Genomic DNA, 27,229 nt, shown 5'->3' with positions numbered 1-27,229 from the left:
GCATCTTACGAAAACATTTGTAGGAACATTTTTTGGTTAGAATGGCCCAAAAAATACAAAAAAATGTTTTGTTTTGCGAGAAATAGCTGTTATGTGATTCCTCAACTTCTTGGTTTATAACAATCTTATCGACATCCGGATCAACTGTTACCCAAAAAATTCGTGTTCTACAGGTCAAAATACATAAAAAAAACTTGGGTAAGTCCATCTGAATACAGGAGGCCGTTGTACCCCCCCTGGCGACAGGACTAGTAGTTTTAACTTTATATCCCGACAGCAAAGAAATTTTTTAGGTTCAATAAATTAATGATGCACGTGCTATTTCAATACGTGTCTTAATTTCTTTGGTTTGTTTATATTTGTTGTTATCCATGTTCCCAAGTATTTGTAGGTATCCACAATCTCGCTGTGTGCAAGTACTTGGAGGGGATACGAGAAACGATCCTGCGCGTATAGCGGACAAATTTTGCAACTTACTAAATATATATTTCTTAAATAATTCATATTGTTAATTGAAATTGTCAAATTGACGTATATTTTATACCTACTGTCATTAAAGAAAATGAGATTTCGCAAATGATGTGTTATAAATTGTAAAAATTATATGTTGCTCCACAATATTGATATGGTATGTAATTATTAAAGTGAATTTAATCAATGGTATTTTGCTTGTAGTACAATGTTTACCTTTTAATAGCATAACCTCAATCTTACTTTTTCTTCTTATTCTTTTTTGGGCTATGGCTTGACAATTATCCAGTAACCAGGACTAATATAATTGGCCAACATAATTAAAAGTGCTAAAAATGTTGCTGAGCTATGAAACCAGGTGTCGCTCTTCAGCACGGTCCCAATACGCTATGAGCTCGTACGTAGAGGGGATACTTTTATAAAAGTTCGTGAGCGCCAGTAGTGACAAATCGTTGAACTTCGGCTGGAAATTTGACATAAATGTCAAAGCATTAATAGGAAAAAATATTAGTTGGCCAAAGCTGTGGCATATATTTTTACCTTAAATATACTTACGTTTTAAATACTGAATTTAAGTTTTTTTAATAATGCGTAATATGTAAATATAGATTAATCTAAGCGCCATCTACACGATAATTGTGGAAGTATCCAAAGTACTGTTCTTACGATGTCAGTTGGACCAGTATAAAAACAAAATTCGACACCGATTTTCGGCACCGTTTGTAAAACATAGGCGGCGCAATAGAAATTAATGAGTAAACTTTTATTTTTAAATTATGGTTCAATATTTGTTAAACAGTAATAATGTTGTTAACTGTTCACATTTCTTTATGAAATTGACACCAAAGATAATTAAAAATACATAATACAAATGAAATTTAACGTGCTTATTAATTTGAGAACTAAAGAAATAAGACTACACTTTGAATATACACATAAAATACATTAAAACGAACAATTCCTCTTACAGTCGAATTGTCTAATTCATGACTAATGAAGAGATCACTTTTACTACTGTATAGTATTTTTACTACAAAAGCGATATTACGTAGGTCAAAATTTTTGACGTAAGAGAACTGTCAAAACATTAGAATGTGACTCTTCATTATATCCATGTTTATAATAAACATGGCAATAATGAAAATTCACATTCTAATGTTTTGACAGTTCTCTTACGTCAAAAATTTTGACCTACGTAATATCGCTTTTGTAGTAAAAATACTATACATAGGACATATTTTTGACAAGTTGAAATATATTACTATCCGTGTGTTCAGAACTTGATTCGACACTTGTCGTGTTTATAACTACCACACCAATATTGGAAAAGAAGTGAAAGGCGCAATTTACACAACAGTTATCAGACCAATAATGACATACCTAAATACGCGGCAGAAACACGACTTGATACAGAAAGGACAGAAAGAATGCTAGAAACAGCAGAGATGAAAATACTTTGAAAAATCGATGGGATATGGGAAGAGGTAGAAGTGCAGATATACGAGAGATATGCAAGGTGGACAACATCAATAACTGGGTAAAAAGCAGAAGAGTATAATGGAACAACTACATGAGCCAAATGACAAAAAACAAAGTAGTAAGGACGGCGAGAGACGGTTCCCCAATAGGAAGACGATCAGTTAGGTCTGTATCCCGCGTATGAAAAAAAAAGTTGATTAATAGTAAGCTGAAAATTTGTTAATAGCTTAAACGGTGTCTAGTCGGATAAACTGTGATATATGAGAACACTGTAACAGGGGCAGTTTTAATTGTGGTTAAAAATTTGGAACGGTCAGACTTAAACTCTCCGAACAGAGATTAAACTCTCATGCAAAAAACTGCTATTTATCAGCTGTCATAATTCCTGTCATTTGACATATTCTACATGTTCCACTCATTAAAACGCCCATTTGGTGACAAATAGTAGGCTGATTTTTGCATGAGAGTTTAATCTCTGTTCGGAGAGTTTAAGTCTGTTCTGTCGGACAAAATACATGTTTTCGTGGTCTGGCCGTTCCAAATTTTTAACCTGTTCCACAATTAAAACTTCCCCTATTCCAGTGTTCCCATATATCAAAGTTTCTCCAACTACACACCCTTAAGCTATTAAAAAATTTTCAGCTTGCTATTAATCAACTTTTTTTTCATACGCGGGATCCAAAACAAAGTGGGAAGACCACGAAAACGATGGAATGACAACTTACTGGAGCCACATTGAAAAACAGACAGTCATGTCTACACAAGAAGAAGAAGAAGGAAAAGAAGAAGAAGACATTAATATTGGTGACAAAGCAAGATAATATTTTTATTTTACTTGAACTTGAGCTACACAATTTTTCCAATTGTCACTTTTGACTTGTAAGTATATATATTGTATGTTTGAATAATTATTCGAACATTTTATAATATTTTCAATTCTAGCTCCATTTTTGATTGCAACACTGTCAACAGTGCCAATATGTACAAAGGACAGGTTTAGTGTTAGTTTTAATGTGTGCGCCTAAAAAGGCATGTGCCTTAAAATAACTTTCTATCCCGGTACCTCCCTCACCCTCCAAGTACCAAGAGGGTAACTCGCCCGTTAAAGAAAAGGGCAGTGTGGAATCAATCTAGCTCAGGGCAGCATCTCGTCGCCCCACTCAAGTGTATCAGTACGAGATCTGGGCAACACACCGTTGCCAGACTCGACGCTAAAAAGTGAATCCGTCAAGGATAAAGTAAAGTGTGAATCGTGAAAACTTCTCTCTCGATCTGTTATACGTCCTCCAGGGACAACAGAGTTACGAGCAACGCAACAGTTCTCTATCTCTTGCACCTTTAAAGTGTCAGGTAGCATCACTCACCTGTTTCTCAAGCCCAAGTAAGACGCAACACTCTGTTGCCTTCAACCACACCATTGCCACATCGTCTCCAGACTGGATAGTGGAACAAGTGACTTTGGACAGACAATATAGTGCGTACATGGACTGAAAGACTCATTGGTAGCTCGTAAGTACTTTTTGTAGTTTTGTAGTAGGTATTTTGTTTTCTCTGGATCAATACTAGTGTTGCATCCACGCATTTATGTTTTATGTATTTTTGTTCTCTTTCTCTCCTAGGTTTTCTTAGTCTACTTTGTATATATTTCCTCTTAATAAAATGTTAGTACTCATGGTAAAAGCTCCTTTAAACCTTAGTGTTTAAATATCCCTCTCTCACCCCCTTTATTACAGATACAGGTAGATAACCTCATACATTACATTTAGAACCAGCACCTCTTTAGTAGTACAGTCTCTCTCTCTTTGTTAGGACGATCTTTATGACGTCCTGTTGTCATGTTGTGATAGGTATTATCTCAACAAGTGTTCACTTCGAGCCGGATCTTCTTCTTCTTTCTCGTAGCCTCTCTGTTGCGTAGTAAGTGGTCTATCTTTTAGCCCGAATCTCTCTCTCTCTCTCTCTCTCTCTCTCTCTCTCTCTTAAGTGAGTGGTCCTTCGATTGTTTTAGTTCTCTCAAGGCTTATCTACCTGTAATCGCTTTTATCTCTTTAGTTCAAGTCTCACAAAAATATCTTATATTTTTTATCCCGTAATTTTTTCCATATTTTTAGATTTTCTGTAGATCTCGGATAGGTTCAGAAAGTCTGACAACGTCGCAATATCTAGTTCAGCAAACAGAAGTAGTTTTGGTGATTTTCGACCTGCTTTGATTTTTTGATGCCATCTGTTCTGTGTCCTTCGTTCTCAAAATTCGTTATTTTGTAGTTTAAAAGATCAACCCTGGCGATGCAAAACAGATGTGTGTTCTCTTAGCTCTTTATCAATAGTTTTTGAATGGTTAAGTAAAATTTTTGTAGGCCGGTATTTTTACAGTGGCACTTTCACTCTCTTTTAGGGTAGCTATTTGTCGACCGTCGACCTATTGGCTATTTTTCATTGTTCTCTGTATAAGATTTTATGGGTATATCGCTCTGTTTCTTCCTTTATTTGTTTGGTTTAAGACTTACCTATTGTTACATAATAAAATATTTGTAGAACACCACAATTTTAATAATTGAATTGATGCTGTTTTGATTGATATATTTACATTTGAGCAGTTTAAATATTATTTTTATTTGATATCGATTTATTTTTTGTTTGTTTGTTTTGTTTGTCTGTATTTTGACAATCAAAAATGGAGGTAGCGAAGAAAAATAGAGCTACTGCAAAAGGCAAATTAACCAAATTGCAAAACTATCTTGAGAATAGCCTGTCTAGTCTGTCATTGTACGCTTCTAAGGATCGAATATTATATTTAAAAAACTCATACAGTTCGTACTGGGAAGCTCAGGACGAAATCATTTCGTCAGGAGTTGCAGATGACGAAAATACGGACTTAATCGATGATGCTTATTTGAAAATGCTCACCAACCTGGAGGAACATTTGGCTAAACTTGATGGTAGCAGTTCTTCTACTTCTTTTACCCAAGGTAATCCATCTCCTCCAAATATACCCACGCAAAGGAATATAAAGCTTCCCCAAATCCAATTAGAAAATTTTCATGGTGATTTTAACACTTTTCAAACCTTTATTCAGATATTTACTAGCACCATAGATGCAGATGCATCACTCAGTACCATAGAAAAGTTCATTTATTTGCGTTCTCTGTTAAAAGGAGAGCCTTTCCGGTTGATAGAGAACCTCGCTCTAGTTGAGTCCAATTATGGCATTGCACTGTCTACATTAGTGAATAGGTATTCCAATAATCGTATTGTTATTAAACAACTATTCTCAAAGATTGTTGATTCCAAAGGGTTGCCTAATAATGCAACGTTCACTCAGCTTAGGGAATTCCACACAACCGTCTCTAATGCATATAAAGCTCTAACAAATCTCAATTTCTCACACGAGAAGCTGTTTAATTTAGTCTTCATACATCTTATCAGCCAGAAATTAGACAATGCTACACTTCGCCAATTGGAATTTTCTCAAGAACAGGAACTTGAGCAGACAGATGTTTCCAAATTTATGAGTGCGATTGAAAATCGAGTCCGTCATTTGGAAATGCTTTCCATCACCACTAATAGGTCCAAGCCCCCAGTTAGCAAAGATGAAAAGTTTTCATGTCACACTCTTACTGATGCTAATCAAGATTTGGCATCATCTCGTTCTAGCTTCGTTAGTAGGTCATGTGGATATTGTAAAGACAAGTCTCACTCTATTTATGCTTGTAAAGAGTTTAAGTCCCAAAATGTTGCCTCTAGACGTGAATTTGTAAAGCAGCACTCATTATGTTTTAATTGTTTAGGGAGTAAACATTTAATCAAAGACTGTCCAAGCACTAAAACGTGTTTGTACTGTCATCAACGTCATAATTCCCTGTTACATATGGACATCAGAGTCTCTCAACCCCATGCTCACTCTCAACCATCAAGGTCCCGGAATAGTAATGTAAATTCTGCTACACAGAATTCTTCTTCTCATGGTTCGGTAGACAACTACCCGTCTACTTCCCGCTCATTTCCTGAGGTTGTAGACAATGTCCAACATAGCACAAATGCAGTTACACTGTCGAACGTTCTTTCCACAACACATAGCGACTCAATAGTTTTATTGAGTACCCTTGCAGTATATCTCTATTCCAACTCTGGTAAAAGAATCCAAGTTAAAGCTCTTTTAGACAATGCGAGTCAAGTTTCTTTTGTAACAAGTGGTTTAATACATCAGTTAGGTATCACCACAGATTCTCAGACCGTTAAAATTAACGGAGTTAATTCTGGCACGTCCACCTCTAACCAAGTTTCTCATTTGGAGATTTTTTCGGCAGCTACAGATCACAAATTAGATGCTAGTTGCTTTGTAGTTCCGAGTATCACTGGATATTTACCCCAAGTTCGAATTAACTCGAAGCACATTGATATTCCTAGTTCCGTTACTCTGGCGGATTCTCAATACGCAATTCCCAGCCCGGTTCATCTCTTACTCGGTGCTGACTTGTATTCGGATATTCTTTTAAATAACACAATCTCTCTTGGCCACAAGTTACCAATTTTACAGGAGACTCTTTTCGGTTACACCATTTTTGGTAGGGTTCCAAGCTCAGCTATTAGTAAAGGATATCAACACTCCACATATCTCAGCAATTTGGTCACATGTCATATCAGTAATGTTTCTGATACCTCACTCTCGTCTAATTAAGTATTGGGTAGACCAGTGGAGAGATGCTGCGAATCTGATCAGCTTCCACATATTCAGGATTCTGTAGATGCAGAACACCCCGCCGAAACTTAATTTTTACGATCTGTACAAATTCTTCCCGTAAGTCGATACAAGGTTTCGTTAAATTTAAACCGCCCTGTTAATGATATTAACTTATCAGGCTCTTTACCAGCAGCTACAGCTCGTTTTCTCCAATTAGAGAGGAAACTACACTCTGATCCACAACTCTTCAATAGTTACCGCACGATCACTCAAGATTACTTAGTCAACGGCCAAATTAAAAGAGTACCCTTAAAAGCCCTAACCTCTGAAAATAGGGTAAATTATTATTTACCACACTTTCCAGTAAGACTAGTATTTGATTTAAACAATAAAGACTTCTTGAAAAGACACGGTCTTAACCCTTCCACCCACTTAACTCATGACTTGGGTGACCCCTCTCCGAATGTTCTTGGCATTAAATGGAATCAACTATCAGACACATTCTCATTTTCACCACGAAATTTTGATGTAGGCCAGTCAATCACCAAAACAAAAGTGACCATTTTAATGTCGACTTTCGATCCAATGAACTTGGCTGGTTATATGGCTGCCTCTTCCAAAATTCTCTTGCGACGTTTATGGCAGGCCAACATTAGTTGGGATGAACCAATCCCCAGTCCAGAATGGTTACGTCATTGGAAAATTTTCTTCTTCTTAACGTGCCCTATCAAGTCCCCTTGACGTTGGCGATTAACATGGCGAAACTGTCTCTGTCTCGAGCTATTCTAAATAGGTGTTCTGCTTTCTTTATTCCTGTCCACTCCCGGATATTCTTCAACCAAGAGGCCTGCTTTCTACCAATTCCTCTGCGTCCTTCGATTTTACCCATCATAATAAGTTGAAGAATATTATACCGGTCTCCCCTTACTACGTGTCCAAAATAGGCCATCTTTCTATATTTGATGTTATCAAGCAGCTCACGGGTAGCATTTGCTCTCTTAAGGACTGCCACATTTGTCAGCATAGCCGTCCATGGTATTTTTAGAATACGTCTGTGCAGCCACATTTCAAAGGCCTCCAAACGGTTAATCATTTAGATTTTGAAAGAAAATTTTACTTGACGTTTTTCAATCCATTCCCCTCTTAGAATTCCCCAGATGGTTAGCATTAGATAAAAAGTTTGTAGATGTTCAACTCCACACATTTTGCGACAGCTCCTTCAAAATATTTGCAACATTTACTTATTCTCTCTTGAACTTACTACACTTAATGATAGCCACTGTCACCTCTGACTTGTCAAAAGTCGCCCAACCTGCTCTTTTAGTACCTTTGCAAACATTGGCGTACCTCAAGGGCTACTTATGGCAGATGTGGTCCGAGCCATCCAACTCATCCTCTATCTCTCTGCATCTACTAGATATGTGATGGAGGTTCTCTCTCGTACGTAATGTTACATTACATACGTTACATTAAGCTGCTTTAGTTTTATAAGCTACTTTAGTTTTATATTTTAAGTATACCTATTGGATAAGTTTAGGATAAGTCTACTTTAGGATAACTTCACTATAGTCACTAGTCACTCTCATATTTGGTATCACTCTCTTGTGCATTTCTCTGTTATGGACTCCTGCTCAACTTGTCGTTTCTCCTTTCTCTTTCCTCCCGGATATGTTTAGCCTCTGCCCCTCTGGCCGGGAGTATGTTTGAATAATTATTCGAACATTTTATAATATTTTCAATTCTAGCTCCATTTTTGATTGCAACACTGTCAACAGTGCCAATATGTACAAAGGACAAGTTTAGTGTTAGTTTTTAATGTGTGCGCCTAAAAAGGCATGTGCCTTAAAATAACTTTCTATCCCGGTACCTCCCTCACCCTCCAAGTACCAAGAGGGTAACTCGCCCGTTAAAGAAAAGGGCAGTGTGGAATCAATCTAGCTCAGGGCAGCATCTCGTCGCCCCACTCAAGTGTATCAGTACGAGATCTGGGCAACACACCGTTGCCAGACTCGACGCTAAAAAGTGAATCCGTCAAGGATAAAGTAAAGTGTGAATCGTGAAAACTTCTCTCTCGATCTGTTATACGTCCTCCAGGGACAACAGAGTTACGAGCAACGCAACAGTTCTCTATCTCTTGCACCTTTAAAGTGTCAGGTAGCATCACTCACCTGTTTCTCAAGCCCAAGTAAGACGCAACACTCTGTTGCCTTCAACCACACCATTGCCACATCGTCTCCAGACTGGATAGTGGAACAAGTGACTTTGGACAGACAATATAGTGCGTACATGGACTGAAAGACTCATTGGTAGCTCGTAAGTACTTTTTGTAGTTTTGTAGTAGGTATTTTGTTTTCTCTGGATCAATACTAGTGTTGCATCCACGCATTTATGTTTTATGTATGTTTGTTCTCTTTCTCTCCTAGGTTTTCTTAGTCTACTTTGTATATATTTCCTCTTAATAAAATGTTAGTACTCATGGTAAAAGCTCCTTTAAACCTTAGTGTTTAAATATCCCTCTCTCACCCCCTTTATTACAGATACAGGTACAGTCGGAAAAATGAAAGAATACCCATGAACGAACATATAAAACACGCTGTATTTTCCTGTCACCGTGTCATACAAAAAATTGGCCAGCGCAAGTACATGTAATAATTATTGTTACATGTACTTGCACTGGACAATCTTCTTTGTGACACGGTGACAGGAAAATACAGCGTGTTTTATATGTTCGTTCATGGGTATTCTTTCATTTTTCCGACTGTAGATAACCTCATACATTACATTTAGAACCAGCACCTCTTTAGTAGTACAGTCTCTCTCTCTTTGTTAGGACGATCTTTATGACGTCCTATTGTCATGTTGTGATAGGTATTATCTCAACATTGTATTAAAACAGAAAATAGTGAAGAATTACCAAGAATGATGGAAGCACTAGATAGTGAATCGACAAAGATGGGACTGAACATCGCTTACAGTAAAACAAAAGCCATGACCAATCAACAAGGAGAACCAATAATTACAGTGGCATAAACAAGAATAAAGCAAGTAAAAGAGATATTCTAGGACAAATCACTAAATTAAATAAAAAAAATCAGACCGAAGAAATAAAAAAAAATAATAAGATTGGCCTGGGCATCACTCGGAAAACTGTCTTTTATTCTAAAGAAAAAAAAAATACCCTCAATACCTAAAATCAAGAGTCTCCAATCAATGTACACTCCCTCTCCTCATATATGGCTCTTAGACATGGACACATACAAAGAAAAATATGGAAAAAATAAAAATATGAAACATGAAAAATTCCATTAATTACATTATCCAATCAGCGGACTGAGCAAATTGACGTCATTAAATCTCGCATAATATATGGGACATCCTGTATAAACAATACAGTTTCAGTATAATACAATACAATAAAATTTAAAATTGATCATTAAAAGTATATAATACTTACAAATGCAATTTAATGTGCTTATTCATTTTTTAAGTACTAAAGAAATGAGACAAAAAATGTATTATAAAAATAAAATAATTGTAAGTTATGACAACGACACTGTTTATTTAGTGTTTATATTGCTTGCCGCCTTTGAAACATGAGAAGGTATTTTGACCAGATAACGATATGATTTGAGCCTAAGCACTTCCGAACAATTTGACCAATTACTCTTCAGTATTGCCCAATAAGATACGTTAGAAAGTAGTAAGCCACACCCGCGTCCATGTGGACTAATACAAGGAGTGATCAATTTTGAAGCAAGCAAATGTTTATATGGTTTATCTTTATTTCTATGCTCTTCGTAGAATTATTGACCGGACCCCAAAAATGCTTCTGGTCCAACTGACATCGTAAGAACAGTAAGAAATTAATATTTCATCAATAGAACGTCAAACAAAATGATTAGCAAAATCTTAAAAAAATCGATTACAATTTAATAACTTTTTTGCGTTGTAAATATTACGCTATAAAAATAAAATATTAAATTTAAAAATTTCTGGCGAAATTTGCATTAGTAATCGACTAGTTAGCGACACCAGCGAAGCTCAGAGCGTATAGCATCTTCACTAATCAATTGGATATTTGCGTCTGCTGATTTATTCATGATCATGCATTTAGTGTTCTTCAAATTCATCTTCAGCCCATATTCCTCACAGCATTCGTTAAGGCGTTTTATTACGTTCTGTAAATCATTATTATCCGTCACTATTACTGTATCGTCTGCAAAACGTAAGTTATTCAAAATGTCTCCATTGATGATATAGCCTCTATTGAAGATGAGAACGCTTTTTAAATAACGCTTTACTGTAGACATTAAAGAGTAATGGAGACAGCACGCAACTCTGGCGGATTCCTCTCTGTATTTTGATATCCCAATTTCAATAGTATAGAGAAAACTGGAGAATAGAACAAGATCATAAATTAATTATAGAAGTAAACGAGGATAAAATTTCGCAACAAAAAGAATACAAGTATTTTTATTTTACGTCTTTGTTTCTAACCTCAATATTTCTACACATACATCAACATTATGCGAGTCGTGGCTACGCTCTCACATGTCACATTTAAAAATAAACAATGTCTTTTCATTTTCATTCTTCGAAATTGACCTTAATACAAATCCGTAACTCCCTCAGCATAAAATAACGATATTTTTTGAGATAATTGGAAAACACAACCATACCTCGATTGAAATAAGACGATCTGCGTACAAAATCACAACTAGCTGAATTCGATTTACAAAAATCAGAGGCGGAGACGACAGTCTTGTACGACATATTATGTGTACCAAACTTGTAGTACCCCAATCAATACCATCAAAAATAAACTCTTTGTTTACGACCATAATTATATAGGTAATGACGTTATATAATAATATGTACTTTATAACGTTATGGGCGTCATATTTTATTTTTCTTTAAAAAATTATTTTATTCTGTTTTCCTATTTTTTCCTTCTTATTTTCCTATTTTTCTTCTAGAAATAGTTGGCGCTTAACTCTTCCATCCACTGAATATTGTTTTTAATTTTTCACTTATTAAGTTTTAAATGAAGTAAAAGACAGACGTACTCTCAATCATTTAATTGTGTACTTCCGACGACCGGTTTCGCTCTCTATAGGTTGCAGAGCATCATCAGGTCAACGGTTACAAGTCACTAAATGCTACAAATAAAAACCAGAGTTAGAACAATGTCTGGTTATAAAAGATGCTAAAGATCCATAAGATCAAGCCAATGTTGAACAACATACATAAAAATAGTAAAAACAGCAGACAAATACATATGCATGTAAAAACGGGGGCGGTAACAAACGTCCCTAAGTTTACAAACACATGCAGATGTATACTGTCAATAATCATGCAATTATAACGTGTAACAATTTGCAATCAATTACTTACAACTGAATTTTACTTCCTATCTTTCTTTCTATTCTTTTATTTTCTACTCTACTTCGCCACCCTTTAACTTATATCTCAGTTCGAGGTACCTACATTGTTTTCTATTAATTAACATTTATTACTGTTTTAACATATGACTGCTAATTTATATTTTAGCTACAACTTTTTAAGTTTTTTAAGCTTTCTGATTGGTCTTCCCTTACACGACCACTACTCCTTTCATTAAAACATTAAGTAGTACTGGCCTTAACAATTTAGGTTACAGCTGCACATCTACATCTAACATACATAATACACATTCTACCCGTCTGGATTCAAACGTTGTCAATCTTGCACTAACACATACATTAATAAATAAAAGTCTGTTAATAAATATAAATAAAATAATAAAAACAAATTCTTTAATAAAAGTAGAAATATAAATCTTTAAAACCAATAAAACCATCAAAAACTTTTTGTAAATAGTAAACAATTTTAAAAAATTGTATATATGACATTCACTATCTTACTTCACAAACACAATAATAGACACAGATTTGTTAGTTGTCTTTCAACAACTATCTCTTCACTCTCAAGAAATCCCAAATCCCATAAACTTGTTTACCTTTGTAACATTCTCCGTCTATTCCACCATATCCCGTTAGCTTAACTTAAGCAGAAACATCATGTTAAGGAATACAGGTTATAGCTCCTTGTATCTGAATGTAAATACGACACGTTATAATTGCATGATTATTGACAATATGCATCTGCATGTGTTTGTAAACTTAGGGACGTTTGTTACCGCCCCCGTTTTTACATGCATATGTATTTGTCTGCTGTTTTTACTATTTTTATGTATGTTGTTCAACATTGGCTTGATCTTATGGATCTTTAGCATATTTTATAACCAGACATTGTTCTAACTCTGGTTTTTATTTGTAGCATTTAGTAACTTGTAACCGGTGACCTGATGATGTCCTGCAACCTATAGAGAGCGAAACCGGTCGTCGGAAGTACACAATTAAATGATTGAGAGTACGTCTGTCTTTTACTTAATTTAAAATGAACTCTCACATGCAACACATTCAACATTTTATTAAGTTTTAGTATTTATTAACAATCGTGAGAATAAATCGCCTTAAAACTAATGGGATGTTCCAAAAAACCTGCTACAATAAAATTTTCCTGACAAAGAGTCAAAATTTATATTTCAGATATTAAATTCGAAATTGGTCCAGACTTTTAAGCAGGAAAACAAAGTAAAAGCTTGATTGTCCACGTAATTTACCACCTCCTATAAAACAAATTATAGGAATGTGTTTTATGTGGAAATACTTAACTTTTTAAGGAAAATCTTGGTTTGAAACCTTTAGCATTTTAATTGTCATCTTTCGCTTTATTTAAAATTACAAAACGTAGATGCCTGTCCTCGAAGCGACACCACAAAGGAGGCTGTCATTTCTTTCTCATTCCAGCCATTTGCTCTAGCTGTATTTAATGGAATTGGTGACGTTCAGTAAAACACACATAGCACAATAAAGGAGTTTAAACTTTTCTCTCTCTAGGGTAACAGCGGAGAATTACGCAGTCTAAAAAGTTGCTTAGGCTACGGCTCCACGGGCGAGAAATTGACGCTAGCAGTAGCAGTAAAATGAACTTAAGGTTCCGCGGAACGGAATAGCCGAACTGAACCGACTACGCACAAGTCCTGTAGTCGGTACAGTTCGGCTATTCCCATTCCGTTCCGCGGAACCTTAAGTTCATTTTACTGCTACTGCTAGCGTCAATTTCTCGCCCGTGGAGCCGTAGCCTTAGGGTTATAAGAATCCAAAAGAATTATAACTTTGGGTTAGATTCTTTTAAAATAATCTTTTATTTATATATGTTCATCTTGTTAATGCTTAAAAATTTATTTAAAACTTCTATTTGTTTTTTGTTAATATTTTGTAATATAACTGATGTTAGAAGTGTCAGCTGCTCCTGCAGCTTGTAGCGCTTTATGTATATCGTATATCCCATGAATTGATTTTAATCATTAATTGGACAATGAAGAAAAATGTGGTCTAGATTCTAGATCTTCTTCCTGTCCACTCTCACAGTATAGATGTGTTTTAATGTTGATTCGATGTAAATGAGTTCCAAATATACCATGTCCTGTTCTCATTCTTATTAGGTTCGTTGTGTCTTCTGTCAATATATGGAAACTTTTTAAACCATGGTATATCCGGGAATGATTTTTGTATTTCTTCATACCATTTCCCTTTCAATTGAATGGAGTTCTTCCAGAAATTGTTGTGTTTCTCTTTGATTCTGGTTTTCAATTCTGGAAGTATGTCAATATAATTTATTTTTATATTAGCAAGGATTTCTATATTCTAGATTTCTTTATTACATCTTTTTTTCCGTCTAAGGACTTTTCTAAGTTTAGTAAATTTCACGGAACTGTCGTAACAATATGTTAATCTTCTTTAAATAGTTATGAAAATATCTTGAGAAACCTATATACACGTGAATAATTTTGTTCCACGTTCATAAGAATTTTTTTATGATTCTACGTTGTGAAACATATTCATGTCTACATTGCCACGGATACCAAATACCCTTGTCATTGTCGTTTCCCTCGGTTTCATATAGAGCACCTACGTCCTTGATACTATAAGCAACGTTTTGGTTCATTAGAGTAGAAACGGGCAATTATAAGGTAAAATATGATCACTTTCTAAACTTCCTATATCACTCTGGTACGTTCGGCTCCAACTACTGATATATTTCAGTTTCAAAATGACTTATTTATGAGACAAAGTCAACAAACTCGTAAAATTATGTTCAGCGTTTGATTGATACAATGAATGTTAACATAACTTTTAATTAATTTTTTTATATGTATAAAAAAGTTGTATATTGTGATTAATAAACGAGATAATCAAATTAAAAAAAAAATAGGAAATTGTATAATAGTAGATACCGTATTTTTATAATAATGTAAATTTGATAGCATAATACTTGGTTTTGCTTAATAAGTGTCCAATGTTAAAATCTCTTGAGATTTTTGTCTCATGATGAATTAATTTCAGATATGTTTCCACCATGGACGTATAAATAAAGATATCTTTATTTATACGTCCATGGTTTCCACAGAATATGAGATATTTCTCTCAAACACCTCATGAATCCATGCGACTCTTACATGAGTTTATGCGACTCTATCTAGAGTTTACTCACACATGAGACAAGGTGTCTCTGACAGCACTGTTGTCACAGCGTCACAAATAATCTGTAACTTGGAAGATGCAAACAAAAATTATTTTACCATATGTATCTAAATTTTTTAGCAAACTTCCATTTCTTTGTAAATTATATGGGATTTTCAAGATCTCAATAAAAATCATAGGAGAAAAGTTGTGGCTTGTTATTACCTTACCGTTAAGTCCTTACTAGAAATAGAAGGACTCATAGATATTGGGTGAGGAATTCGATTTAAAGAAGATCAGATAAGAATATATTTTTTTATTTTTTATTTGTTTTAAAACACAATCTGTTGCCTACAGCATAATTAGTAACACCAAGTACTTTTGTTAAACGAATATAATGTAAGTACGAATTTTAGTCCAATGACTATCAATGCCTAGTGAGTTTATTACTAATAACTAAAGCTCAGTATAGACACTTATTTTCTAAATGGTAAGTCAAGAGGGGTTCTAATGTTCAATCTATTTAGTTGTGTGGAGTTGTCCAATAAATTCACTGGTAACTGGTTGGGGTTCTTTTACAGTCGTTTAAAATATTTTTCACTGCTTTTATAGATTATTTACTTCATTGTTTTGATCTTCAAGTCCCTGTAAATGTCTACATTTTGAATGAACCACGGCATATCAGTGATGGCACGAAGAACCTTGGACCAAAGAATACACCAACGACGTTGGTGTATTCTTTGCTTAGATTGAAATCGCCCTAGTATTGCTATTAGACCTGGATCCCGCGTACCAAAAAAAAGTTGATTACTAGCAAGCTGAAAATTTGTTAATAGCTTAACGGTGTCTAGTCGGACAAACTTTCATGTATGGGAACACTGGAACAGGGGAACTTTTAATTGTGGAACAGGTTAAAAATTTGGAACATCAGACTACGAAAACGTTCCATGTATTTTGTCGGACAGAACTTCCAATTGACTTGTTACCATTTCATTAAACTCTCATGCAAAAATCAGACTGGTGTTTATCACCAACTGAGCATTTTAATGAGTGGAACACGAAGAACATGTCAAATGACAGGAATCATGTTGATTAGTAATAGCAGTCTGATTTTTGCATGAAAGTTTAATGAAAGGGTAACAAAGCAATTGAATGTTCTGTCCGACAAAATATATGCGACGCTTTCGTAATCTGACGTTCCAAATTTTTAAACTGTTCCACAATTAAAACTTCCCCTGTTCCAGTGTTCCCGTACATCAAAGTTTGTCCGACTAGACACCGTTAAGCTACTAACAAATTTTCATCTTGCTATTAATCAACTTTTTTTTGGTACGCGGGATCCAGGTCTATATGTTGTTATCTGATGCAGTCCCCCATAGCTCAATCCCGTATGCCCAGATGGTCCGGATGATTGCTTTATGATACACTAATCTTTTGTTAAGGGGCGTTTAAACACAGCGATAAGTCCAGCAACTAGTTGTGATGACAAGTTGCTGTGATTTGTTGAGGTTGAAACGCTGTTAAGCGTCGTTTAAACACAACGATAAGTCACAGCAACTAGTTGTGATGACAAGTTGAAACACTGTTTAGACGCTGCGATTCAATGCGATACCACCTTCAACCCAACTCCAACTTTGATAAGTTGTGCGATGCACCGTTTACACACAATGATAAGTTGCAACAACTCGATTGACCTTGATAAGTTGTTTGATTTATCGCTGTGTTTAAACGACCCTTATGACGCTGCGATAAGTTGACCACAACAAGTTGAAGAGGGGACCATTGTGTACATTAGACCCTTTTAGACCCTTCAATGAATTATAACTAGTTTTCATCGTAAACAAATAGATCCTGTTACTTTCAAAATATAAAGGTTGGGTATGTTATACAGGGTATTTACAAAGTTATAACCAATTTTATATGAAAATCGTAACAAGTTCAACTCACTGTATAAATAAAAATAAGCACAACGGCAATGGTTTATTGATGCCATATTTTATTTATTGTCAAAATTTTTAAAAATGATTGATATTGCTAATTTACTTTACATCTAATAAAGGGTGAGTTAAAACTCAAGTAGGTAGGTACATTATTTTTTCAGTAAAATTTAAATGGGATACCCTGTATTTTATATCACTATTAAAAAGTACCATTACCGTACTTTAATTTGTATACAACATTCCCTATTCGTCTGTCTACGCAAAAGAAAAAGTAATTAAAAATGCGTGATCAAGGGATCAGGCACGTCAACTTCTGTCGGTTTTTCAACAAAAGGAGCGCCTGAGTTGAAGGAGCGCCTGTTGGTTTTGGAGCGCCTGAGTTGAAAATATCAACAAAAAACATTCATACATTAAAAATTTAACTTTGTTTCTGGTGAAGCAACACAGTTGGAAAAAGCAGCTGATATAATATTATAATTGTCACCGGAAAGCAAAAAAGGTAACGCACAACTTGGAAGAACCTATAGTTTTCTAACTTCGCTTCTGGTGAAGCAACAGGGTTGGAACAACCAGATATATTATAATTGTGTCACCGGAAAGTGAAAAAGGTAACTCACAACTTGGAAGAGCCTATAGTTTTCTAACTTCGCTTCTGGTGAAGCAACGGAGTTGGAACAAGCAGATATATTATAATTGTGTCACCGGGAAGCAAAAAAGGTAACGCACAACTTGGAAGAACCTATACTTTTCTAACTTCGTTTCTGGTGAAGCAATGGAGTTGGAACAAGCAGATATATTATAATTGTGTCTCCAGAAAGCGAAAAAGGTAACGCACAACTTGGAAGAATCTATAGTTTTCTAACTTCGCTTCTGGTGAAGCAACAGGGTTGGAACAACCAGATATATTATAATTGTGTCACCGGAAAGTGAAAAAGGTAACTCACAACTTGGAAGACCCTATAGTTTTCTAACTTCGCTTCTGGTGAAGCAACGAGTTGGAACAAGCAGATATATTATAATTGTGTCACCGGTAAGCGAAAAAGGTAACGCACAACTTGGAAAAACCTATAGTTTTCAGGGACTACCTTTTTCGCTTTCCGGTGACACAATTATAATATATCTGATTGTTCCAACTGCGTTGCTTCACCAGAAACGAAGTTAGAAAACTATAGGCTCTTCCAAGTTATTCGTTACCTTTTTCGCTTTCCGGTGACACAATTATAATATATCTGCTTGTTCCAACTGCGTTCCTTCACCAGAAACCAAGTTGGAAATCTATAGGTTCTCCCAAGTTGTGCGTTACCTTTTTCGCTTTCCGGTGACACAACTATAATATATCTGCTTGTTCCAACTGCGTTACTTCACCAGAAACGAAGTTAGAAATATATAAGTTCTTTCAAGTTGTGCGTTACCTTTTTCGCTTTCCGGTGACAATAATTATAATATTCTGCTTGTTCCAACTGCGTTGCCCCACCAGAAACAAAAGTTAAATTTTTAATTTATGAATGTTTTTTTATATACTGATAACGATTTCCGAAGTGAAACTCGAAACGTCAAGTAAACTTGATTTCAAACTCGAATTGTGACTTATGTCCAAATAAAATAGTAAATCTTATTTTGTATTTCTCACGCCGGTAAGAAGACAACAATGAAATGACCTTTTTTACATTGGTCCGCATGTATATTTTTTATTTCAGCTTCGAGATGGATGACGTCACTAGTATGTAAATGCCAAAAAATCATAATTTAAAAATATGTCCGGATTTTTTAGTCGTCGGTTTACGAAATAATGAATTTATTCCATTTGGTTTTGCCACACTGTAGAACGTAGAACTAATATCGAGATTCATTTTTCGGAAAAATAACAAAGAGTGCGAGCGGAGAAATCAAACTTGTTTGGTTTCGCTGTTTTGCTCTATGATTTCTGCCACTATGTTATCGAACACCCTATGTAACATTCTAATTAATTTTATAAATGTGAATCTAAAAGTTGGCTACAATTTTTGTTATTAACTTTTATTGCTATCTATTACTATAACGGATCTACGTAGCTTTACCCCACTAATCAATCACCCTGTACATTATTTAATTATATATGTAAATAAATTCTAATACGGTAAGATTCTCCTAAATTGATACGACCCAAGTCCAATGATAAATCGCTGTACCGTTTAGACACGACGATAAATTAAAACAACTCGATCCTTGTGATAAGTTGATACCAACCTCAACCCAACTCCAACTTTGATAAGTCGTGCGATGCACCGTTTACACACAATGATAAGTTGCAACAACTCGATTGACCTTGATAAGTTGTTTGATATATCGCTGTGTTTAAACGATCCTTTACATAAAGATATTGTGGATTTACGGCCGAGTAAACAGTAGTGTTTTTTGAATGTCAGTTCTAAATGCTTCCTCATCATCCAAATGTGTGTTCTCCATGTTAGCCTCTTGTGAAAGTGTAATCCAATATATTTTACAGCATCATTTTTAGGAATGTTCTTGTTATGAAATAAGATATTCGGTGTTTCTTTGTGACATTTAGTAAATACTAAGTTAACTGATTTTGCTTCATTGATCTTTATCTTCCATTTCTTAGTCCATATTTCAATTAAATGTATGTTTTGTTGCAATATTTCAGCTGCCTGTATGGGATCTGGTTTTTGACCAGAATTGCAGTGTCATCTGCGAATGTTGCGATTATGAATTCTTCTCCAGTTCAGAAATTAGCTGTAAAGATTATGTTGAGAATTGGTCTCAAGACGCCGCAGGGCCTCCTGCATTTATGTTGTGGATGTTGTGGGTGTTTCTGATTAAAGTTTGCTTGGACCATTTGTTATGCCCACATTATATACTTCAACAAAGAAATACTAAAATAACAGCATTTGCTGATGGTAGAGCTATGCTGTCAGTGGACAAAATAATAGAGAAAGTAGGGATAATTTTCAACATTTACGCAACAAGACAATAGACGGTGGAGTGGAATATAAAAATTAATGAAGGCAAATCAGTTCATGTTGATTTTACCCATTTGAAGTAGCAAAAATAGCAATATAAAATGTCAGAAAGAACAAATTCCAGATCACGGCCTGTAAACCATAAAAGCAATGGATCATTCTAAATATTACGCTACATAATTTGCGTTATTTTGAAGTCTAAAAAAACGTTTATGTTAAACGACGAAGAGGAACGTGTTCTTCATTATCAACAATATAAAACTGTTTCGTCATTTTTTAAGTATTTATTCTACAGCAGACTCTTTCTATAACGAACACGGATATTACGAGGTATCGCTTATAACGAGGTACACTAGATGTCCCATGAAATTCCTGTTAAGCTATAACACCTCTATAACGAGGCCTTTTGGTTATAACGAGGAAAAATTAAATCGAAGAATGTGTTTAGCGCAGTAATAGTTATAAATAAATACCCCACCTGCCTGTATACAGACATGCCCAACATCTGTGTGCCTTTCAAGGCCAGTGCTGTAATAAACTCCACCGCCTGTAATAAACTTCCTGTTTATTTTTCGACCGATATTGAATATTGTAGGAAATTTACAATTTATGATGGCGAAGTCTCATTGTTAAGGTCGACCATCGACACCTAATAAACTACGTAAGAGGCATCAAAACATTTCAGTGGTGAAGAACGTCATTTCGCGAAGAACCTAATATAACGAGATCCGCTTATAACGAGGTAATTAGTCCGCCATTTCAGTTCTCGTTATAGAGGGAGTCTACTGTATCTTTAAATATGTCTAGGTCCCAAGTTATTTCATATATCTCGACTGAATTACTAAATCAATCAAGAGAGTGCATACACTAGAATTGCGATTAAGAGACGAAGCTAGAATATTATTAATAATCCGGTCAACTTAGACATCAAAATAGTTGGCAAAGAACAAAAATTGCCGGAAAGCCAAATTTTGGTGGAGAGCTAGGGTTTACCATAACAAATAAAGTTTTAAAAGTCCCCATCGATCCCATGTGTGCAACAAGTTATTCGGGGTCAAAGACCAAAATTTGATATTTTTTGGATTTTTCTCAATAAGTTTTATCAAAAAAAAAACCTCAAACCAAAGCTGTAGATCTTAACATTTTCTACAAAAATAGTCCTTACGATTTTTTCCTAAGCGTTACCATTCCTGAGATATCGCGATTTTAAAAGTTACATTATACAGTGGAACCTCGATAACTCGGATTAATCGGGACCGTGGCCGATCCGGGTTATCGAAAATCCGGGTTAGCCGGAGAATATGGTAAAAATTAATAAAATACGGTATACTTACAGATAAACTCCGTTAGAATTGAAATAACATGATATATATTATATAAATAAGCACAGTACCTACACATCTAAATTACTAAAAACACGCAAACACAAACCTAAGCAAACGGAAGCGAACAATACAATACTGTATTCATACAGTCACAATCGGAACGATGTTTTGTTATTATGTATTAAGAACAGTGAAAACTAAGACCATTGATTAAAAAATAATTTTTGAAGATATTCTTGTTTAGGCGCGATTCGATTGAGGGTAAAATTATACATAAATCTGCGCGCCTGCGCACACAGAGAGCATGTAGTTCCTTGCTAATCTTTCAAGATAGGTATTTATGTATCTGTATCCGTGCAAATAAGTCATTAAAAGAATATATTAGTGTTTTTAGTAAATGTATTATTTATTATAATTCTTGTGTTTTTGGATTTGTCTTTCTCTGTAGTAAAATAATTATTTTACACTACATAACATTTTTACACTACTTGTCGCCGTGCTGTGTAATTATATCCGAAACTTACATGTCAATTAGAAGGACCTCGCTGGTGTAGTTGGTAGGGCGTTAGCTCCGCGATTGGAATGACGCGGGTTCAAATCCTGGGCGATTCATATTTTTTTATTTTTGGTTGTTTTAATAAAAAATTTTTGAAAGTGGTAGATAAGAAAGTTAATTTAATTTTTAAATAAAATACAAATAACCTGTTAAGTATATTTACTTTGTTGAAATTACCTATATAATAGAAGAATATCTTCTTACGTGCGTACAAAGTATACACACATTCTTTTTTTAAATAGTCTTTCTTAAACAATGCTAACACAGTTTGAAATAAAAAATAAAGCAATACTACAGACAGGTGCATGTTGTTTCTGCCGGCTTGTGCCATGAGTCATTTTTACTATCGTATAATTCAAATTACACAAATACACATTATCTCTCAAATATTATATTACATACATACATTTTTATTGTTGAAATTTTTATCTGATAATTTTGATGGGAAATAAGCCACAATTAAATTGAAAAAATTATTTTATTAACATTTCGACGCCCAGAACGGGTGTCATTGTCAGAATACAAAATATGTACTGAAAATCAAAATGTTTATCTGATGAAAATCGGTCCGGGTTAGCCGGACTTCCGGGTTATCGGGGGCCGACTTATCGGGGTTCCACTGTACATAATATGCACATATAAGCCAGTATATAATACATATCAGGCACTTAAGACGAGTATAAATGCCTATTTGTGTCTCTTTTATATAATATATTATACTATTCTGAAAATATTTTTTCAAAAGATAATCAGTCCCAAACTGAATCTCCTCTATCCACGTGGCCTTGAAAAACATTTGGCTATACCATTGTTTAAAAAAGAACAGGATTGTCTATTCTAAACGATCGCTACAGTATTGTCCGTAGGTCTTGTTCATATACCTGTTTCTTTTAGTGCTAAAAGTTCAGTTCAAGTGAATATAAGTACTTATTACAAGCGTCAAGAAATCGAAGAAGACTTTGACTATTGAAGTAGACTTTCGAGAATATGAATCTGTTAAAATATCTAAAGAAATCAAAACAATAGTTAACCCAATAACACTAGTCAACAAATAAACAGAAAAAAGTTGCGACTGATGTTAAAATAGCTGTCTAGGGGAATTTAAAGCGTCCTGAATACGAATTCAAACACCAAAATGTTCCACCACGTATATATTTTGAGTTATCTTCTTTGATATAGTTATCTTCTTCTATATTTTGAGTTATCTACGCGCATTTCTGCGTAAGCGTCCACCGTACATTGTCTGGTCAGGTGAAATGTTACATTTGGAGTTATATAATGCATCGAATATGGCTGTTTATTATAAAAATTCTTATATACTACTTATATACACATAAGTTCAGAACTAGAAACAAAATCTATAATATCAACTCTTTTGTACACAATTTTGTGCATATCCCAATTTTCCCACAAACACACATTTTATCCTGCATAGTAAAAAACAACGAGGATAGCTCCTGGTTACGGTTCCTAAATATTATAAGTTGTCCTGGCTAATAAATTCCATTTAAAAAAAACCATTGTAATCTAGATCCAAAGAGTTAAGCATGTCCTTTGAACAAGTGAAGGTCTCGAACTAAATCATGTAATTCGGCTTGTTGGATGCAATAAGGTGCTTTTCGTCGCTTTCGGGAAAATAAGAATTATTCTTTTCTGATTTTTTTGAACAAATCATAACTCAAAAATCTTACATGTTAGGAACTTTTTACCATCATAATCATATTCAAAGAGCACAAAATTAACAAAAAACAGCATTTTGCATTCAGAGTCGCAAATTGGTTGTAAACTCGTGTAATCAATAGCAATATCAATAATCAATATCAATAATAAGGTAATATCTAGAACTTGACCGGTATTGTTTCCTTAAATTATCCTAAAATTTTAACTATTTAGAATGGGAAATAAGCCACAATATTATTAAGAAATGATTTTTATTAACGTTTCGACGCCCAAATCGGGTGCCGTTGTCAAAATACAAAATACTATTAATATAAACAAAAATGTTGTTGCTTATTAAAAAAATTCTTCTAATAATTTATTTAATTTGACTCATTTATATCGGCAATTCAGATATATATGATACATTTTAAAGTAGAAGACTTTAAAATGATATTGCCAATATTTATGAGTTGCGTTCCTGGGACGACTTTATTGAAAGATAGTTCATTCGATTACATGAAATCAACCCCAACTCAAGAATATCCGTCACAAAAAAATCATAGCATGTGATCTGTCTTTAAAAAGACAACCACATGCAACGGTGACATTAAAATTCTCGCGTTAGAGATCTCATAGTAAATCACGAGGGAAAACCAGGAAAAACCTCGTGATACTATCCCGACATCGTAAGTATTTGGTCTTACATTTAATTTACTCTCAAAATTAATACCAAATTCTGACTTTACTATAATTTTGTTTAAATTATAAATAATATCAATAATACATGGGTATATAAGTAATACTAAAATATAAAATATGTACTAACTCGACTATTGACTTACTAATTGTGGTATTTTCTTTCTATTGACTTACTCTTTCAGTATGGGTATCCACATCCTACTGCATTCCAGTAATTGATTGGGGTTGATTTCATGTAATCGAATGAACTATCTTTCAGTAAAGTCGTCCCAGGAACGCAACTCATAAATATTGGCAATATCATTTTAAAGTCTTCTACTTTAAAATGTATCATATATATCTGAATTGCCGATATAAATGAGTCAAATTAAATAAATTATTAGAAGAATTTTTTTACTAAGCAACAACATTTTTGTTTATATTAATAGTATTTTGTATTTTGACAACGGCACCCGATTTGGGCGTCGAAACGTTAATAAAAAATCATTTCTTAATAATATTGTGGCTTATTTCCCATTCTAAATAGTTAAAATTGTAAAAATGCCACAAGAAAATAGCTTCAGAACAATATCCTAAAATTGTCAAAACAGTTAGTGGCGTAGACCTACAGGAGAAACCACGGTAAAAAACGCGCCCAGTACACTACCTCACAGGTAGGTGAGGTGGTGTGGAAACGTGTCATGTATAATGTGACTCTTAGAATCGCGATATCTCAGGAATGACAACTCTTAGGAAAACAATCGTACGGACTATTTTTGTAGAGAATTTTAAGATCTACAACTTTGGTTCGAAGTTATTTTTTGATAAAACTTACCGTTTTCGAGAAAAATCCGAAAAATCTCAAATTTTGACCTTTGACCCCGAATAACTTTTGTTGCACACATGGGATCGATGGGACTGTTAAAACTTTATTGTTGTTATGGTAAACCCTAGCTCTCCACCAAAATTTGGCTTTCCGGAAATTTTTGTTATTTCAAATGTCTATATAGACCGGGTTATAATAAACCAATCGCTATTAAGCATCATGTCTGTGTGTGGGACTCAGACTACTGGCCTATTTAATCTCGGAGATAATGAAGAAATGCAGGAGTAGAAATTAATGTAAACTGTAAACATGTCTTCGGTTTCTAATTCTGAATCATGAACTAGCCCGGAGCTGCCTTTGTATAAGCTTATACAACTGGAACAGTTGAGCAATCCCGGCGGGGTAAGTCGATATGTATCGCCTGAAAAAACCTGAAACCTGATCGATATGAAATATATTTCAATTTGTTGCAGTGAATACGGGCGTGGAACTTGTAAAAACAGTAAACCGTGAAATTATTGGTTATTATTGAGAGTTTCTGATAGATTTTATAGTGTCGAAATTGTCGTAAGAATCGAAAGTAGATATTGTTCGAATTTGTCGCTTTTTTATATTCACTGCATAATTCTATTTTTGTTTATAGACTTGATTGAAACAAAAGATATATTATGATACATGTTGAGAAGCTGGAAGCTTTATGTTGCATAACTTAAAAAGGTATCTAACCTTAAAATACTGCTATTATTTTCATACGTTCTGTACGTATACCAATATTATTCCATTAAAATGTTACATTTTTTAGGCCGTACCTTGCATTTGTTAGAGGAGTCAATTTTATTTCTTTAATGTGTAAGGTGGATCAGTCGAAGCTTAAGTTCAAGTTTTTGGGGTCGCCACCCTTGTCCCCCGGCCGCCATCTTGGAAATGGTGTGCAAAGGGGTTTCGCGCTATATCTCTTAAACTACCAACCCTACGCAAAATCTGTTTAAACATAAACTGTGGAAAATTAAATTTTCTACAATTTTATTTCTATTACATTTTATCGTCAAGTGACCAACAAAAAAGATATAAACAAAAATATGTAAACAATTTTTAACAAGTTTCCTTTTGGAGGTTATAACTTTTTTTCAGTTTATTTTAAAATAAAATAACATAATATCAATTTTGTAGAAGGTTTTTTAGCGAACAATTTCCACTATAAATTGGTTTAATTCTATTTATTTATATAGGTTTTACAGCGCTACAAACTTGACCAGATTTTCGAATGCTCGTAGGGATATAATAAAAACAAAAGTTAGGCTTACTTTTCTATCTATATATATTTTTTATTCATACAATTTATTATGATTTTAACATTCCTATGCTATTATTAATCTGTTTTTGACCGTTCTCCCCACTATAAAACTTATAACCCTAAGCATATACAGAAACGGCCCAAGAAGTTGTTTGAGGACAAATTCGCCGGTTCAGAAGAAGAATGACGCAACCGCATATTGCAAAATTCTTAAGAAGAGCAAAGAACGAATTTTTTATATCAAAATCATAAAGTATGATCAAAATTAGCCATTCACCACACCGTGGTCAGGATCTCGAGATATAAGAGTTTTTTGGGGTGTGCCGCTTGTTTATGAAGTAACATAACTTTTTTTTCCTATTGTATATTTTGACTTAAAATTTTCCAAAAAACTTCTTCATGAATTATATTTTATTGTGGTGTTGGTTAAAATTATAAACTAAAAAGTTTGTCACTCAACTTTTTTAAGTAAGCATGAAGCTGACGAAATATGATGACAAAATGTTTAAAAACTAACAACTCTTTTTTTAATATGTTTAAATATTTAGAACAAATTCCATTGTTATCTACATACATACTTCAAAGATTACACAATAAAATGTTCAAAAGGAAATATTTACAGCAACCAAAGATACAGCGACGTAAATTTGAAAAATCATCAAAATTGATTTTCGGCATTTTTGTATAAAATTTGATTTTTGAACATGTTCCACCAAATCTAGATAAAAATAAACTTTATATTCGAATTCAGCGAGCTCGAAAACATAAAAATAGACCAAAATTGGTCGTTCAC

This window comes from Diabrotica virgifera, chromosome 3 (assembly GCF_917563875.1).
Source record: "Diabrotica virgifera virgifera chromosome 3, PGI_DIABVI_V3a".
NCBI lineage: Eukaryota > Metazoa > Arthropoda > Insecta > Coleoptera > Chrysomelidae > Diabrotica > Diabrotica virgifera.
The sequence above is the reverse complement of the archived record's forward strand: the minus strand, read 5'-3'. Positions refer to the sequence as shown.